The 17,547-nt window shown below is 41.8% G+C and overlaps 1 protein-coding gene across 5 annotated transcripts in view; it reads right to left on the reverse strand.

Moving 5' to 3' along the window:
- Nucleotides 1–17,547, reverse strand: part of PLXNB2 (plexin B2) — a 253,985-nt gene that overhangs the window by 199,902 nt on the left and 36,536 nt on the right. For 4 of the 5 annotated variants that reach the window (XM_066182975.1, XM_066182971.1, XM_066182973.1 and 1 more), the window contains exon 3: nt 10,568–10,641. The exons of the other annotated variant lie outside the window; for it this stretch is intronic. The gene's annotated coding sequence lies outside the window, so the exon portion shown is untranslated. The remainder of the gene's footprint in view (nt 1–10,567; nt 10,642–17,547) is intronic. 5 annotated transcript variants of the gene reach the window in all.

The following is a 17,547-nucleotide window of genomic DNA, read 5'->3' on the forward strand; positions in this document are numbered from 1 at the left end:
CAGAGAAGTGCAGCACCATGGGACACTGGGCATCCACCTAAGGGGGTGTGGGAGGAAGAGAGTAGAGCATGAACAGGGTCTTTACGGTCTTGCAAAAGCAAGAGCCCAAGCTACACAATGTGAAGAAGGAAGGAAATTGTGTGATAGACATAGACTCCCAAGCAGCTGGCAGCTTGGGACTTCTGGGGCAGGACAGAGACTCTTTCTCTGCTTTCAGGTCTGAAGAGACAGGACTGGTTCTGTGATATAATAGCCTGGAATGAGGAGCAAACTCCATGAAGTGGGGTTTCAAGGCCACATACCTTAATGAAGTATGAACACCTTAGAGAGGGGCTGGATAAGAGTGGCTGGAGATTCCCTTTTGTTGGGTGCAAAGGCACCCATCTACTGATGCAAGATGCTGTCATGGGAGATAATTTATTTGTGGGGTGCCAAATGGGATGATAGGATGATGAAAAACGGAAACCACTATCCTATAGCTACAACTATCACTCCTTGTTACTCATCCATGTAGGCAGTGGTGATATTGCCAAGCTAGACCTGGAACTGAAGAATCATTATAGAGCTCTATGGGTAAAGACTGGAGTCCAGGCAATGCACTCCTTGATCCTAAATGCAAAAGAGAAAAGTGCAAGTAGGAGTGTATAATTCCTGCTAATACATGTCTGGCTGCATGATGACTGGTATCTCAGGCAGAGATGTGGCTTTTATGACCATGGAACTCTCTTGAGCAACAGAAACTATGAGAGAGATCTACCTAAGAAAACAGAACAATGCAGAATTGTTGCCCTTTACATGAAAGGAACACTCAAATGTGTGGAGCTCATTTATGGGATGGACAATAGCCTGGGTGAATGCTTATGGGGTGGCAATATAAGAGAGACCAGTGTGGGTAGCACTGTGATGGAAGGTTATTGCAGACCACACACTGAAGAAGTTGATGAAGTCTTCTGTAAACAACTCGAAGAAGTCACCAGACCACAGACCCTAGTTCTCAAGGGAGACTTCAACCTCTCTGAACTCAAAGAGGAAAAGGCAGCCCAAAAGAGATTTCTGGGAGGTGGCACGGACAACTTGTTAACACAAATGCCAGATGGGCCACAAGGGATGACACTCTCACGGTGGTTTTTAAGGTTACTGTGCTATGTCTTAGTGAGATGAATTAGTAGTATCCAGTAATAGGCATATTAAAAAAAAAAATCAAATATATATACACAGACATGGTTAGATCTATGACACTACATTTCACATACACACGACTCACTTCTTGCCTTCAAATAACTCCTAGGTGTATTCCAGAAATGTCATTTAAATCATATGCACACAGGGAGTAAGATTCTTAAACTGAGTGTAAAATCCAGGCATTTTCTTTTATAAAAAGCTGCCATCTTATCTTCCAGTTATCTATTCCAAGGCCAAAAAATCAGACCATGTCACATAGCAAAAGGAAAACCTCTATTCAATGTTTAGTCACACAGCTTCAGTATGGAATACAATTAGCAAAACTATACCCTTTTCAAAGGCTTGACACCAGTCATTAGGGCAAGCATTACTTTAAAATGAGAGATCACAGACAGCAAACAAACTACATCTTCTGTAACTTATTGAGCCCTCATTGTTAGAAAACACAGCTGTTAAACATTACCTGAAGTAATTTAGCTATGGAACTCAAGTAGTTTAAATTAGCCAAGTCCTCAAACAGACTTGCACACCCTCTAATCATGACATGGAGTATCAGAGGGTTCTCAGGGTTGGTAATCTACATAATTTCCCACTTGTAGTCAAGAAACCCAGACCTTATTTGAAGTAGTTTTTATTATTATTGGCATTTCTTTAAAAGAACACCTTTCTGCCAACAGGCATTAGGAAACCCTAGCTCATGTTTTCATATGTAAAGCCAAATAACACATGTTCATTGGACAGCAACTGCCTCTCTTTTGAGGTATCTTCACAAACTAGAGTGACTTGCCTCTGGAGAACAAGGCATGAAACAGATCCAAAACACACAACCATGTGCAGCGTCAGCAGTTACCAGGTGGGAACAGTGCAGACCCTGAAATGGGAGCCTTGTAAACTGGCTGTTCAGGCAGTGCGCCTGCAACAGCTGTGCCACACCACCAGAAACCATCCACTACACTCTCTGCAGGCCTGCTACCTCTTCTTTTAAGCAGTTCCTAACAAAAGCCAGCATGTTCTTAGGAGATTTAATTTCACTGTAGTGGTGTCCGGGTTTGCATTAGAAACTTTGATGGTGTCAAAAGGCAACAAGAGATTGCATGATCAGAAAGACAACTCTGGGACAGACAAGGCCATTTCCCACTATGCTTTCTCAACACCAATTTCAAATACTGAAATTCCATGTATATTATTAAACACACATCAGACTGAACTATATGGGTTCCACTACCTAAAATTCCATCCAAAACCAGCCACTGGATGACAGCAGGTCTCATTTCAAGTCATCTTTTGTGGAGACCAAACCTATGCTGATCTCAACTTCAAAGACTACGCATTACTTTGAAGAAAATGAAGGTCCAGAGAAAACACCAAAATTCAACCGTCTGAACTCTTTCTCCAAAATTAAGGGACTTATTGGCTGACTATAATGCAAGAGATGAAGTAAATCTGAGAACAGGCAGAAGAATACACCAGGACTGAATTAATTATGGATTTTCTTGGGAGATAAAGAAAAGACTTGAAGAGCTCATTTTCACTTGAGCTAATTGGGAGATATGTGGATTCCAGTGGGGACCCATTCTTGTCCTGTTGGGAGAGCACCAGTCAAAGTCCCACCACATTCTTGGTAAATACCACCATGAATCAAGGAAAGAACAAGCCTTCAGTTTCACTTGTTCAATGTTTTTTTGTTATTGTTGCTGGGTCTGAAGGCAGGCTCCAAGGAAAATGAAGACTTAAATGAAAATTTTTTTTTCAAAGTAGACAGACACCTTTAAAAGCAAGAGACGCAAATTACAGCTAGGGCCCACAGGGAAACTCAGGTCCGTCAGCACTGGAGGGAACAATGCATCTTTGTGCAACAGAAACAGATTTGATCAGTCAGCTTTGGAGGAGAGCACAGTTATCTCTTACACCATGGCACTGAGAGGACAGGCAGTAGAGCTTTACAGCCTGACTCCATGGAAGGGATCTTCTGAGCACAGTGCTGACTGGAGGCATTTTCAGTTCTTCCTCTTCTTCCACAGGGATTAGTTCCCACACCTTCCACACCTCTGCTAGAAGTGACCACTCTTGCCATGGCAGTGCTTTTTGTAGTACTTCAGAGTTGCTAGAGCAAAGGCATACAGACAGCTTCATCTTAACAGATGAAGCTGAAGATTCACAGCAAGGTCCTGGCAACACTCTCTGCTTACACTGCTGATGTGTCCTTGCTCCACAGCCCATCATCAACTGTGCTGCATGGAAGCAACTCAAGTCACAAAAATGCTGCCAAAAGTAGGGGAGAAAAAGCCTAGGCTGGATCAGTTCTGTGAAAAACTATGAAAAGAGTACAAAGGAAGGATATGTGTCTGTATGGTTTTGTCTCACACACATAGACAAACAGACACAAGACGAAAATTTTGTCCCACAAAAAAGCAGTTTGAGTTGGTGGTGAACTTCACTGGTGACAGAGAAGTCCAAAAAGCTGAAAATTCTCCCTCTGGTTTTGCTGATGAAGGATACAGAAAGTTGTCAAATTCCTAGTTCTGCAAGTACCACCACATAGTGGCTTTCCAGCTCACAATGCTTCATGAATCACAGAATCTTTAAGGTTGGGAAAAACCTTTACGATTGCCAAGTATAACCATCACCACATCCACCACTAAACTGCATAGCCAAATGCAACTTCTACATGCCTTTTGAAAACTTCTAGGGATGGTGATTTCCATGGGCAGTCTGTTGCAATAACTAATCACACTTTCAGTAAATAAACTATTCCCAATATCCAATCTAAACTTTCACTGGTGCAATTTGAGGTCATTTCCTCTCATCCTGGCACTTGTTACCTGGCAGAAGAGACTGACAATCCAATGAATTACCTCCTCCTCTGAATCCATATTCATGCATGCCTGTACCAGAAGAGCATTCTAACTCTTACTAGACTATAAGAAGACCAACAGATCCTTTTACACCTTTATCCTGACATAATTCTCAGTCGATGACTGGATTTGTTGTTATCTTGAGGTTCTCCAGAAAGCATCAGTTGGATGTTCTGATGATCAGTTTCTCATAGTACCAAGTTTTATTTTCAGGCACAACCACATGCTTGCTGTACTCCACTCACTAAGGTCCAAACTGAGGTGAGCTCAGTGTTCACCTTCTCTAAAACAATGTGTTCTCTGAACATTCAGAGAGCAAATTATGGCCACCAGCTGTGACAAATCTTTTAGTATTCCATAACTACATACCAGAGCTAAGAATACACACAGCAACACAACCCTCAGTTTGAAGTATACACTTCTTTGACTATGTTCTTACCCGACTTATTCAAACACAGACCAGGAGAAAAGATTTGCCATAATGCAAGTCACAAGCACTAGTCACAACTTGTAGCCAGACACCATCTCCCAGCTTCAGTTCCACCAGCTGGAGCAGTGACTGTCTTCAGCACACTGCTTGTCCAGACTCCTGTGGATATTACCAACCTTCTAAGCTTCCAGCAGAGCCATTTGGATGATGCTCCCTCCCTTGCCTGTATCTGCCAAAACAGGTGTGTGAAGACCTATTATTCAAACTATCCTGCTAATTCTGACCAGCTGACAGAGTTGTCAGAAGAGGGACTGTGATCTGCCCAACATTTCTTGATGTCAACTTTTGTGTCTCTGGAGGATGAGAGAAGAATAAAAGCAAAACTAGATGTTCACCTCCACGACCAAAGGGGAGCACCTCAGCTAGGGAATGCTGGCAGCACAAGATATATTTTCAAGCAGCAATGGAAGGGAACAACTGCAAAATGAAGTGCAGGAAAGACCTGATTTGACTGTGTGTCCTGACAGAGCAACTGAGGGATGACACCTTCCTTAGGGCAGCATGAGGAGGCTGTGGAAGAACTTAACCTTATACCTTACTAGCTTCCTTAGGTAGACCACAAATATATGAGTGGTTGTGGAACTTACCCTTTCTAATTGGAAGAGTTTTAGGGAGAAAGCAGTATGGAGAAGGCAGAGGGTAGAGAAAAAACAGAATTTATTAATTGGAAAAAGGAATAGAAGCTGAGTAGTCCTGTGTACTAGTAGTCCAGTCATAAACAACTTTCCCCCAAAATCCACCCAAACTGCTTCTGGGCCAATTCTGTTCTTTTCCAAATATTTCTATTTCTTAAAACAATGCTCCTAGCTTCCTATAAGAGGAAAAACTGCTGGTGCCACAAAACATATAAGTAGTGAAGTGACGAGGAAGCGATTAAAAACAGAACAAGTGTGTGTACTGGGGGAGAAAGTGTTCACTGCTTACAGCCTGGAGAAGGTCATAAGGGACAGTGGCACATAACCAAAGAAATGATAAATGGATTTGGCATCGGCATTAACTTCTTCTCAGTAAAATCCCATGAAGAGTTTTGCTTTTTTTTTTTTTTTTGGCTTTTATTACCATGTGTGCACAAATCCAAAACACACATGTTGTGTTGCTTTAATCCACAACTACAGTGCTTTTATGAGTGCATTTCTGCTCAGTTCTGAGGCCTCATTGCTTCCTCTTTTTTCCTGTAGAAGTAAAAACCTTCTCCCTTTCTTGCAAGCAAAACTCTTCCTGAAAAAACAATTCCATTTACACAGAAATGGTTCCCAGATTTTACACTTGGTGAGCAGAAAGCAGTAAGCTCTGCGAAGGATTTAGACTGAGTGGGAGAGTTTTGGGGAGAGAGCACTGCAGTGCTCAGGCTCGTTTCTTACACACCATTACAATGGTTTGTCCACACAGCATGATGAGTATGTGCAGGGCTCCTCTGCTTCCCTTCTCTGTGGTTTCAGTTTCTAAATGGATGACTATAACTATAAATGTATAATGGGTTTGAAAAATAATCTTATCCAGGGCAAATGGAAACCAAAAATCATCCACTTTGGAAAATGAAGGGTTCTACTAAAAATAACTGTGGTATTTCTGGTTTTGCCAAAACTAGGATTTTCAAATAAATTGGGGACTAACGTATCTTAGTGCCCACTTCCTGAGCTTGAAGACAGATAGCAACAGTTTCCTTCTCCTTACAATCAAAAACCAGCAGAATCAAATTACTAAGTGCAGACAATTTAACCGGTCCATGATAAGCTTACCAACGGCACTAACAAGACAGGAAAGGATCACACCAAATACAGACTGCTATTCTTTGGAAGACCCATAAAGGACAGCTGAGAAATGGAAGAGGAGGCAACTGGAGAGGCAGAAGGGCTGGAAAAGACTGAAGAGGGGACCAGAGTAGCAGAGACTCTTTTTTGAAACCTCAGGGGAAGCACTAGAAGGACAGGGAACTAAAAGTTCCTTAACTGTTAGGAGATTATAGCAACAGAAGAAGCAATAGCTTTCCCCTCTGAGCACTTGGAATATGAGGGAATAATAAAATTTTTAGACATCTACCGTCAAGGCACAATTCACAGTGAATAGGCAGCATTTAGTCCTCAGTCATCGGCCAGGAATGACGGCACAGCATTACCTCCCCAAACATCTGCCTCCTGGGAGAGTCAGTGGTGTGCCACCAAGATTCCTCAGAGGCAGGAAAACTGCTGCTTTCCTCCTTCTTGTCTGTTTTTTATTTCACTCTATAGTTTTGTCAAACTCAGAAACTGCCAGAATCGCAAGAACTTTCAAAATGGAACTCAGAAGCCTAAGAAAAACAATGGAAAGGTTTGGTCTCCATGGCTCAACTGTTATGCCAAGGTGCATTTTAGCTAATTCTTTAAAAATTACTAGCTCCGAAGGGTGTCGAAAATGAAACCTCATAGCTTGATAGTTGAAATATGACAGTTTGACTATTAATGCAACGGAAAAAAATAGCTTCCTCAAAGCATCTGTTCCATTGGTCACATAAAAAGAAAGAGCAAAGACTGTTTTTTATAAGTAGTATTTGGTAGCAAATGTTAAAAAAAGTCAAACACCTAATTATCTTATTTGAAGAGAGGAACAGCTGGTATGTTTTAGTGAAGATAAACATCCAGAGTCCATCCTTGCTGTTTGAGAGTTGATCTTTTTTATTCGCAGGTTTTTCTGAAATTAGCCATTGCCTTACTCAGCAGCAGAAGAGGAAGCTACTGCTAAGCATCATGTAATTAATTTTAAAGTTCTAAGAAAGGTAATATTAAATATGCTTATCTATATATTTTTCTGAATTATATGTGCATGGAAATGATAGGAATTGTGATGAAGCTGTGGGGGAAGGGACCAAGATTCCTCTGGTTTAGAGCTTTTTTTTCAGAAAATTGGTAAACAACACAAATTAAAAAAAAAAAAGGCAAAAAAAAAAAAAGCACCCTGCTAGTAAGATGGGCTGTCACATTTTCTGGAGAAAAGTATAAATGAGCATTTTAAAACAGAAGACTTCGTAGACACAGATTGTGTTTTCCACATCAACTGCAACTTTTCCTTTTGTAATTTATACTGTAATTTGAAAATGCCAATTGAAGGGTTATGCAAGCTTCTGCTGTGAAACAAAAACTGGAAGGTGCTTCCACATTTCTTTCTAAATTAAGATGAAGCAAAGAGATGAAAACATATTCTAATTAATGGAATTTCTAAAAACCTTCTTTTCAATGAAATTGTACAGTGGCTTCCTTCTGTGATCAGCTTAATATTCCTGATTGAATATCTCAGCTTGTTTTTTTCCTACTGATCAAAACCATGAACAGGTCACCCATGTTTGTGCACAAATCTTTCAGATGTCAGTCTTCAGTGCCCACATCAAAGCAGTTAGCATGAGCAGTTGCCATGCACTGCATGGCTCATGGCTTTTGAACATGAGCTGAGTGAATCTCACTCATTTGTGGTGTTCCCCTTGGAGATTATACATGCCTCTCTTCCAGGAATGCTAGAATATACTCCATGCTTTCCTGGAATGTCTACCCCAAGTAGCTAGTAGTAGGGACCCCAGTGGTAAAGGTCCCCCCTTACCCCCTCATGCCCCAAGCCAGGATCTTGCACATCTGCACTCTGAGCCAAGCAGAGGTCCCTGCCTGCCTTGTCTCCCTTGTTCTTTACACCATCTCTCCTTCTTTCTGCAGAAGGCTGTCACAGTGGTTCACATCCATGCTTTGTGGCTCCTGCTGGAAAGCACAAGGCCCAATGAAGAGTGTAATGCAACTGGTAGTGTGAGCAGCTGCTTCCTACCACATGCCTGCCAGCAGATATAGGTGAGGAAGCCAAGAATGTGTGTGTATAGAGGCACATATGTTACCACTCTCCTTGCTATTGTCCTCCCTGGCCAGCTAGGTCAGAAGTCAGCAGCAGGGGTGCCAGCAGGGTTTGAATGGGGTACAGCAGGATCGAGGGCTTGGGGCCAAGGAATCTGCAAGAGGCAGCACGTCCTGGCTCCCATGGGGTAGACAAGGCATGGTGGCCCCCAACAGCATGATGTCTCTTCAAGGGACAAGATTTCTCAACTCTTGAGTTTACAGGCATAGCCTTTATGGGTCAGCCTCTCATTTGAGAAAGCAAAACCTGGCGTAGCCCTCTGAAGAGACTGCCAACCCACAGCTGCTAATTTATGAATTACTAATTCATAAATGTAGAGCTTTGGGGATGTCTCTTTGTCAGAAAAGCAGCACAGACTGTCTCTTTCTGACAAGCAGAAGCAGTACAGCAGGGAGTTAGAGGGGTTATGAGACACACCCCACTCCCTGGTCTCCAACACCCATATGTGTGGGTTTTAATATATTTTTTTTTTTCTTTCCAATGATTCAGAGGCACCACTCAGCTGCCTGACCTGCTAGACGTAGGACTACTGCAGCACCTAATGAATATCAATCCTCTCCTACCCTATTCACCTTCATAAGACGAACATCAAAGGATCTCCTAAAGTGCTTGGGAGGGAAAGTTAACATTTACTGTATATTAAATGTGAACTGGATACACTTCAGTTCACCTTTGCTTTTACATACAAGTCAGAAGGTTGAATCATACTGGGACTGGACTGACCTAGTCAGGTTTTGCTTAAGTTATTGAAGCTGCCTAGTTATTCCTTTTAAGCCAGACTCTTTAAGAGTCTGGCAGACAAGGCTGCAGGGGAGCCTCGATGTTTCTGAAAATCTCATTAGGCATCTAGCTGTAATCTGAACCCACAGCCTTGGCAAATATTTGACCTTTCATTACTAGACCTATGTTCTGCAGAGGAGATTCTATTGTGAGAGCTCTGCCCTGTCTCCTGTGAACATTCTCAAACAGCTACATTACACATCCTGAGGTACTGAGAAACCCTTGCACTGCAAGGAAGAGTGGACAACATATAAGATTTAAAGAGGGCTCCTTTCAGCGTCTAGTACCTGGGATTAGATATGCCATCACTCTGGGTTCAGAAAAAAACTGGACACTTCCTGAAGCTTAGACCCCTTCACTCAAAATTAACTGCATGTCTCTGTACACAACTGAGACATCTTCTGCACAGCCAGTCCCTCTGCCAGCAGCTGACTAAGCCTCAAGGATGGAGGGAAGGAAGAGAGAAAGAAGCAGACTGGATTTTTGCCTTGTCTGCCAGACTTCTCCCTAAGACTGAAAACCTAACTTGCAAAGAACAAGTTTCCTCACAAGAACATTTTTTAAGGCAGAGTGCAGCAAATGCTAGTTCCCAGCCCTGCAGCAGCAGCTTCTGCTTGGGCAGATGTAGGGATCATAAAACCAAGAGAGGGGAAAAAAAAGTAAATAAAAATCTTGATTCCTTACATTCTTGATTCCTACAAGGCAGTATAAGAGCACAACAGGATTCTGAACTGCATATTTGTATTTTTCATGCCAAAGGCAAATAAATCACCATAGACACTGACTCCTTAACACTCAGGACAGATTATAAGCACAACTCACTCATCACTGGCACAACCCCCCAACTTTTAACAGTCAGTTTATTTAAAACCTGCAAGCTAGATTTGAGCCTTCTGCACAGAGAGGTCCAGTATGCCAAGTTGCAACCCAAAGTGACTCTTACTACCAGACTATAAACCCCAGAAAATAGGGCTAAGAGTTCATTATGAAGCTGGTGACAGACTCCTAATTATAGTGGTGCTATCAAGCATGATAAAGGCTGGTTGGTTTTATTATAGTCTCATCCAAAGACTTGTTGGATGCTGGATTAGCTCATCTTTTCACTCCTGTTGAACTGCCATATGTTTCTTTTTCTCCTTTATATAGCATTTGGCAGGAGTTATTTGTCAGCATTTAGAAAAAGAAAACATGTCTCCAGAAACTTCATTTCTAGTTCTTTCCATGTAAAGTTTCTTGTTTTACCTGTTAAAACCTTAGAAATTGCATTTTCATGTCAAAAGCAAAACTGGATAAGAAAAAGTTACTATTAAAACATGAAATATAGACAGTCTTAAACTGTCCTGATTACAATACTGCAGTATAACATCTCAGTACACTTTAAAGAAACAGATACCTCCATAAAAAGCTGTCTCTTTCTCCCTCCCCTTCCACATCAATTCTGCCCGATTTCATATCCACTTCAAATATCTGCAAGTAAATCAGAGCAAAATGCAGCATTTTACTAACAGATTTGATTATTTATTCATCATTACCACCTACCAGCATTGTTGCAAAGATCCAAGTTACACAGAACAAGTCAAAGGAATAAAAACAATATTAATGCAAGGACTTTTTACAGTTTGGCAGCTGTAAACCCACTAAATGTCACAAACTTAGCTAATACACCATAGGCGAAAAGGTTTAATTGCTTCTAATCCCAGATATCAAAGAGTTGGGAAGACCTAAGCAGCACCTGTATGGAGACTGACCTGGAAACCAGAACAGTACTGTTGCTGGACAGAAAAGAGAGCTCCAACAGTCATTTCTTGATTTCATAGACTTTGGAGAAAAACTGAAGCAATGGCAAGGTTCACAGAGGCAGCCAGAGGAGAGGCAGATTCTTTCACCTGTGTATCAAAACATGCTCAGAAAAGGTGGGGTAGGTGGCACCATCAGCTTCAAATATGAAGCAGAATTCAGCAACAGATAAGGATTTTACTGCCCAATGTCATTGGAATCAGACACACTTAGAGCATCACTTTCCATTGCCCTTCCTCCCCACCCTCAGCTTCTTCTTCAGTAAGAGCACTTTTGGTATGGTAAACAAGGTATTCTTCTGCAGGCATCTCCTGTGAGTGACATACTCCCCAAACAAATGTCATGGGCTCATCTCCAGATGGAGAGAAACACAGTTTATTTCAGAGGAAAAAAAAGGAATGGCCTTGAAAGGCCACAAAAAGTGACCTAGGGGCAAGATAATGAGAACTAATAGAGCACTTGTGAGAAAAGGAAGGTCACCTGTCACAGACGCTATTCAGCTCTGCTAAGTGGTTTTATTGATGGGTCATTAAAGGATTCTCATCCACCTTCAGCCACAAAGTGGTTTTATAAAACAGACAATCAGAAAAAAAAAAAAAAAACAAAACCAAAATTGCCTTAGGTTTAAAGTATCTTAGCAGGTTTACAGTATCTTAGCCTGCTACCATTATGCACTGAAAAGCGCATAATGAAGGTAAGAATTTTAATTAAATTTTATTTTTAAATTTAAGTGCAGTCTTCCTGCAGCCATGCCTCATCACCAACTGAAAGTTCATGTCTTTGGATAGCTGAACCCCACCACAATGCAGTTCGCCTGAAAATAAGTAGTATAATTGATTTCATGATTCTCTGAGCCCTTTGGTGTAGGCTTTTGGCTGTCCCATCATTTGCAGGTGTAGATATGTAGTAGATAAAGATTAGCGCTTGTGTGCCAACCCAGAGATGCTGAGCCTGCCAATTTTAGGAGCTCTGCAAAACAAGCCATGAGATGCTCTCACAATTTTGAAGTAAGTAGGCCAATAGAAAACTGAATGAATAAGGCCATTTTGATGGCTAAACCATAGCTACTGTAAGCAGTGGACTGGCAGCATAGTTAAAAGCAAACAGATTTCCTTGCTTTGCCTTCAGACACTGGCACTGAGTGCTGTAAGGGAGGGACTGAAATTTCATCAGCACCTGCAGTAACATGCAGGCATGAGTAGCACCCAGCTTCAACAGTGTCTTTATAGAATACCAAAGAATAACTAAAAAGCCACATGTTACTGGTGAGAAACCTACGGTGAACAAGAACAAAAGTAATTTCAGTGTTGATTGCATGTCGTGTTCTATGATAAATAATCTGATTTCTGCCATTATATCTGGAAAAAAAAAAAACCAAAAAAAAACTATTAATGAGCACTATTAATAAATTTGATTGTTGGCTTGCTTTTTGTAGCTTAACAGACAGCAGTTACACAGTTACAAGGGATGCATTAAGCTAACTGCTACTGTGAACAGTACACAACCATTACTTACAGGAACCTCTACACACATTATACATACCCAAAAGATCCCAAAAGCACTCAAAAATTGTCGTGTAGACACTGCTGCATTCTGGCCCATTTACATCTTTCATCCCCCTCCTTTGTATGGCCCAGGCTCAGTCAAGAGCCGTAGGGGAGTTGGGCACTGCATGTCCCCAGTGTCCCTGCACAGACCCAGGCCCTGGGGCTGGGGAGGGACCAGTTTCCCCTCTCTGAAGACCAGACTTGCACAGCCCGCAGGCACCACCTCTATGGACAAATCAGCTGCCATGAATTAAAAACCTGCTAGCTGGTGTTAACTGAAATGTTTTGAGAAGTTGCACGTCAACCTGTTTTGGTCAATATTCACAGAAAAGGCACAAGCATCTGTGACAGCAACTCCCCTCTGTTGCCAAATCCTGCCTCTGAGCTGTTAAAAGAAAAAGGTCACTTAAATTTAACAGGACTAACAAGGTATTTTCTCAGTCCTCTTTCTTGGAAACAGCTGAGTTTCTCTGGCTAAATGCTGTTTTTTACTTTTTAAACAATAAAAACAGAATATTCAGCAAGAGGCAGACACCAAATTAAAGAAATCTCAATGCAAGCTGTTAAGAATTGGCAAACCTGTAAGTGGCTCAAAATAGTCTTATAATGGGAAGTGTCAAACAACCTTGATAATAAGCAGAATTACCAGTCTGCTCTGTAATTCAAAATTATGTTTTATTATTGTGTTAAATATGCCTAAGCTCCGTTTACCAGTTCCACCATTGCCAGCCCAAGAGCAGCTGCTGGCCGATGGCAAATTAACAAGTTGTAGTTTTCCTGGTGTAGACAAGAGGGTAGCTGTTTCTGGCTTTCAGCAGTTGGAGCAGGATCATCTCAGCAGTTTTTATAGAGCTGAGCATGTTGGCATATGGCCATTAACACATATCTCAGGTGGCTCCCTGCAGTAATAAGGTGGCCTGAACATATGAGAAGTTAAGATCAAGTCATGTTTTTCCAGAAGCAGGTGTAAATGTAGTCAACAGGTGATCTGGAAGAAAGTACTACAAAGTATACACATTCCAGAGTTTGTGCTATTTTGGAAAACAAAACTCCAGTTGACACTCAGGAAGCCCAGGGCCTTTACTGTATCACAGGATGAGATTTATATGGCCAAGTTCAGAAAGGGATCTGGGGACATTTCTTCTGAGAAAAAGTAAAAATGGTCTGCTGCTGTATTTCCTTCAGGAGAACTAATGGACATTACAGAGCCTTGAAGACCATCAATCCTTTTCCTGCAGAAGATGAGCCACATGAGTTCCCAGCCTGAAAGACTCCCACTTTTCAAAAATTCAGAAGTTTTCAGCAGTCTCCAAGAAGCTCTTCAGATAAATTATGCAAAAGGCCCCTTTTTCAAGGTGCCAGGATCGCATGACACCAACCAACCTTTCACCACCCAGGACCAGTCAGTCTGTAAGAAAGGTTGCCAGTTCTAAGGCAGTCTAAAATTGAAACTACAGCTCATGTTGTTCCTATGGAATAAAAAAAAGGAGAGGATGGACACGACACCCTTCCTAGGCTGCATGCCCTGGGGAAGGCAGATTTTGGCCATCACAACAGCCCTGGAAGTGAACCACTACTCTGGGTGTGCCAGAGAGCAGCTGCCCAGTGCCAGAGGTACAGAGGATAACACTTCATATGAGGAGAGATCAGGAGAGCATGAAAGATAAGTAGTTGCCTGTCAGCACTGGGCTGGGCACCCACTGGCATCTCTCCCAGACAAGTCGCAGCAGGGAGTTGAGGCAGTTGCTGGCAGAGCATCACAGTGACACAAACATATCCCCTTCTTCTTGTCCTCCAGTTAACTCCCTCAGCCACTTTCACACTTTACTCTTCCCTCCACAAATCAAATGGCCCCTCCTGGGGGCCAAGATTGAGGTATGGTAATGATTTGGGGCTGTGACAGACAAGATCCCAGAGGAACCAGGGCTGGACCACATCATTCAACCTTCCATTTCTCCGTCTCCAAAGTGAGACTAGCGGTCGTCACTGGCACAGAGTTACAACAATACATTTTTGAACCTTCAAAGCATCCACATATAACAGTAAAGGATCCAGAGAAAGATTCTGCTAGCAGTATATAAAAGCAAAAAGAATGGATTGAAATCAACTGTGCTGCTCAGCACACCAGTTCAGTTAACTGTGCCTTTCACCGTGAGGATCTCAGGGGGTGTATCTCAGGGTAGTGGGACAGAAACCACTGTAAACATAGGCAGGTGCTGCCCCAAAGGTGGTGAGCATTGGTTTCATCACACTGGCACACAGGGCCAGGGGCCAGTTTCCAACTACTGGTAGTGCTGGCTCCTTTTTAACCTGGTACATGCACAAGTTCAAATGCAAAGTGGGCACTGGATGTTTTTCAGACAGATTAAATAATCTTTTGATCTTGAGAACAGAGGGCAGCATCTTCAGAGGCTGCATGTGCATCTTTCTCTGATGATCAAATCCCTTTGAGGTATCTTAGAGAGGACATGCTTGAAACACCTCAAGTCAGGGTGTTTGGCTAATCTAGACTCCAGAAGTCTTGTCTGTGTTCAGCAAAAATATTATTTGTTTCTTCAACATCTCTTACAGCCCCTCAGCTACATTTGCCCCACTTCTCTGATTCTGTCCATATGTCTTCCAAAAGCAGAATCTTCTGCTAACAAATTCTTGTACCACTGGTCCCAAAGGATCAACATCTCTGTGGCTTCAGAGCCACTTGTTGCAGGACTCCCATTGCCCATGAACAAAGTGTATTCTGAAAAGCATCCAGAACAGCTGAGTTTTTAATTCTGAGACCACCAGGGCCAAGGTGAGAAGCTGCTGAACTCTCAAATGATCCAATATGGAAGAGTGAGGAGAAGGGAGAAACAAGCTGTTTTTTCATAGGAAGGCAATGGGTATAATGAAAGATCCAAGCTGGGCTAAAAACCAAGACTCTCTTTCCTGCAAGAAGGAAGCAGTAGAAAATAATTTTTACAAATTGTACCACCATGATAATAGGACAGAGACTCATTAGACTCTTTCATCTCAGGGACAGAGATGCAGCAGGCTAGATTTCTCTTTTAGATTCCAGGTAACTCTTCCATGTACAGTGACTGATGTCTACCATTTAGTTCTGAAACTCTCACTTCTACCCTTCAGAAAACAATCTTATTAGAAAAATAGCTTAATGAGGCAGAGAAACAAAGAATTGCAGTCCTTCTAAATAAAGGCTCTAACAAGTATCAAGTACTGTGACTGAAGGAGTAGCTGTACACTAAGTCTTTCTAAGCAGCAAACAAGGCTTAAGGAATTCCTACATATATGCCTCCATATGCTGCGACATCAGCTGTGCCCATTCTTGTACTATACATTGTTAATTGTCAACTGAGGCAATGTGGATTGAAAAAAAATAGGCAAAACTAAAAAGCTGTTTATATTTTTAAAGTAAAATAATAAATTGACTTATTTCAGTTGTCTCTGACCATGCAAGCACTGAGAGCAACAGAAGAAGGGGACATCCTCCTTAGGATGACCAGCAGAAAGGCACTTAGGGGAAAGCTTAGGATATCTCAAGACCGCAAAGAGACGTGAAGTTTGGAACACGACTGAAACCTGTGTCCTAGTTCTGCTGGTCTGCCTATAGCACTGGTATGGATATAGCAGAGCAGTCATTTACAGAAACATCTTGCAGTGCTTCAATATTGAAATATTCCTGGTAACTGTGTCAGTCCAAACTAAAAATAAAATATAACTGTTAGTCATTTGATCCCTGTCCAAAAGCTTGGACAACTCATTGCAGGAAGTTTCTTTGGGAAGCAAGGACCACAGTAATAATACCCAACAGCTCTTGCTATGACCACTGAGATGGTATTTCTTTCTTACATAACTTTCTCTCTCATAAAAGGATTTGTTATTTATATATATATATATATATATATATATATATATATATACACACACACACACATACTTCAGCCTCACGATATCGATAAGGATTTTTCCTTGCAAACTACTGTTTGCTTCAAAGGAGCACTGTCACCAGTGGAGAAGCAACTTGTTCAGGCAGGAAGGTGTAAGAGAAAATGATTGTTCTGCATTCAAGGAGGAAAAATAACTACTCTGTCCCAGTTCTCTCACTAAAGAAGTACACTGCAAATTGAGAGAGCTCTTACTTATAAGATAAAAATATGTGTGTTGCCACAGAGTGCTTTCTATTTGAAATGCAGGAAGACTAGGGAGTCTAAGTGGGAGAGAGAGGGACAAACTTCAGTCCTCTGGCTGTTTCAGGGGAGGGCCCAGCTATAGTTCTGTTAAGAAACTGAAGACACTGAACAAGGGAATGAAATAAAATGCTGCAGCAAAATTTTGATGGAGCATACTAGGAAATCTGGGCCTTTTTTTTGCATGAGGAGAGAAATGAGCAGAGGCAGCACAAGCAGCAGCTCCTCATGTTTCCTCCAGGCTGGGGAGAGCATGGCCACCTCCCAGCTTCCTCCTCCCTCCCCAAACCACAAACTCCTTTCCCAGCCTGCAATCTCTGTTCCCACTGCTCTGGCAAGTCTTTCTCTTTTCTTTCTTTGCCTTAGCTCCAAGTCGCCGAGCAGATTTAAAAAAAAAAAACAAAAAAAAAAAACAAAAAAACCAACCAAAAAAACCTAAAACAACCAGAAAAGAGCTGAACATATCTGCAGAAGGACGTGGGGGTTAGGGAGATCCTGTGTCATGTTAACAGACTACAAGTGTTTTGTGCAAGAATCACCTTTCTGATACTGTTGGGAAAACTGTTCATTTTTTTAAAAAAATATGGATGGATGGATGGATGGATGGATGGATGGATGGATGGATGGATGGATAGCTATTTTCCTCAGATAACATTCCACTGTGTTTCTTTTCTCTCCAGCATACACATCATTAAATAAAACAATCACTCATTAGCAGCGCAAGAACATTATGATTCAAATACAGTGGGAAGCAGAACAGCAAAGTAAATACGCAAGTGCAAAATATCACAGAGCCATCTGAATTAGCACCACTACTCAGCTTTCTTTATGTCTAGCTGAAATCT

The sequence above is a fragment of the Chamaea fasciata genome, unplaced genomic scaffold (genome assembly GCF_029207755.1).
Source record: "Chamaea fasciata isolate MVZ Bird 193981 ecotype frontalis unplaced genomic scaffold, bChaFas1.0.hap1 SCAF_5, whole genome shotgun sequence".
In the NCBI taxonomy this organism is placed as follows: domain Eukaryota; kingdom Metazoa; phylum Chordata; class Aves; order Passeriformes; family Sylviidae; genus Chamaea; species Chamaea fasciata.